Here is a 1,874-nt window from a genome sequence, read left to right on the forward strand (position 1 = left end):
GTAGGGTACAGTACAGCAGAGTAGAGTAGGGTACAGTACAGCAGAGTATAGTAGGGTACAGTACAGTACAGCAGAGTAGAGTAGGGTACAGTACAGTACAGCAGAGTAGAGTAGGGTACAGTACAGTACAGCAGAGTAGAGTAGGGTACAGTACAGCAGAGTATAGTGTTGATAATGGGATATGATAAAGGGTGAGTCGGTCAAGGATCGATGCAGACAAGGTGGTAGATTGTACGACAAGCGACAGGTTTATTCAGAGTGAAGATATCTGGTACAGCGTATATACGGGCCCCTCTGTTAGCTCATCAGAGACTAGCAAAAAGGAACCTTGCTAACAGTGAGTACAAGCTTCATATACACAACAGAAAGTAGGTTGATTTCTAGGAGATCGGATCTTCGGATTGGATCAGGCTGGGGTGTAGTCATCCGGCATTGGCTCTGTTGTCTGTCCGTCATCGTAGAATCCTGCCATGCCTGTTCTTGGTCGTCACACCATGTTCAGCTGAAAAGGAGATCTGGTGTGTGCCCTATCTTCAGTCACACAATGTTCGGCTGGGAGGGAGATTATGTGTGTGTGCTAGTTTGTCTCTAAGTCTAGGCTTTCTGCCAATCTGTGGGTGTCTTATCTGGGTGTCCTCGGCAGCTATGTGTGTACTGTATGTGCGTCGTCCCTGTCTTCTGGGGTCAGTGTGTAATGTGTGTGCGTCCCCATCTTCAGGGGAGTTGTGGCCGAACTGCCGGCTAGCACCTGTGGCTAGGAGTATCCTGTTGTGACAGTGTTCTGGATGATTTGAGTGAGTGTGTGTGTGTGAGAAATATCCTGTATGGGGCCCAACCTGTTTTACTATGAAAATACGTTGTCTCAGCTATAGTAGTGTAATGTCACCTACATAGGAATTAATAGTAATGTAATGTCACCTACATAGGAATTAGCAGTCCTCTACAAATCCCTCTCTTCACGTCTCCCCAGAGACGTGACACAACCTAACTAGATTCTGATACAAAAGAAAACTTTTCCCAAAGGGGCTATGAAAAAGGCACAACATTAAAAAGAAATGGATGTATATGTATTCCCACCATGTTCTCCACTCAATCCCACTATGTACTAAGTTACCTAGGAACTTACAACCCTCATGTAACAGAGCGGAGAACAACAGCTCAAAATGAAAGTAAAAATTATATTCTACATAAGCCAACTTTTTCCAGCCGGAAAAAGTTGTGATACCCTCTCTTCACATCTCCAAAGAGATGTGACACTCTCTAAAGGGTATTCTCCACCTCATCCTCAAACTCTGGCAGGTCATTAGCAAGCAGAGGATACATCTGGGAAGGGGAGGCAGGGTAAATAGCTTTAGAGATAACTCTAGTAGTAAGGGACCGGATACATGGAATGCAACAGCATCCACAGAGAACTAAGATGGCAGCAAACACCGAAATGGAGACCAAAATGGAGGAAACCAGGGTTTTATATTTACCAAACGCACTCATCCAGGAGTCCCACATCGAGGAATCTATCCCAGAATGAGATTTCATTTTACCATTAAGCGTCCGCAGACCCTCCAAAGCGGCCGACAAGCTACCGTCCGAAGCTGTGTTATTGGGGATGAAAGTACAACACTGGTCACCAAACATAGAGCAAACTCCGCCCTTCTCAGAGAGTAACATATCAATGGCAATACGATTTTGGAAAGCCATCAGGCTGGTTGCAGCCAGTTGACCATGTACAGCTTCAAAACCCTGCTGAGTCCAATTGCCTAGCCTTTGGATGTTGTAATGTATGTAATTAATACGATCAACATTTTTGTTTACTGTACACCACCAACAGAGGGATGATTCAAATCCTGCAGCTACCTGATCTACTAACTTATACTCAT

The 1,874-nt window shown here is 44.8% G+C and overlaps 1 long non-coding RNA gene across 1 annotated transcript; it reads right to left on the reverse strand.

The window, feature by feature from the left end:
* Nucleotides 1-225: 225 nt before the first annotated feature.
* LOC135567255 (uncharacterized) lies at nt 226-1,874 on the reverse strand. The gene is made up of 2 exons (XR_010462310.1): nt 919-1,874; nt 226-886 (listed from the first exon to the last, which is right to left on the reverse strand). It is a non-coding gene; the product is annotated as an uncharacterized LOC135567255 (long non-coding RNA).

This window comes from Oncorhynchus nerka, unplaced genomic scaffold, assembly GCF_034236695.1.
Source record: "Oncorhynchus nerka isolate Pitt River unplaced genomic scaffold, Oner_Uvic_2.0 unplaced_scaffold_2326, whole genome shotgun sequence".
In the NCBI taxonomy this organism is placed as follows: domain Eukaryota; kingdom Metazoa; phylum Chordata; class Actinopteri; order Salmoniformes; family Salmonidae; genus Oncorhynchus; species Oncorhynchus nerka.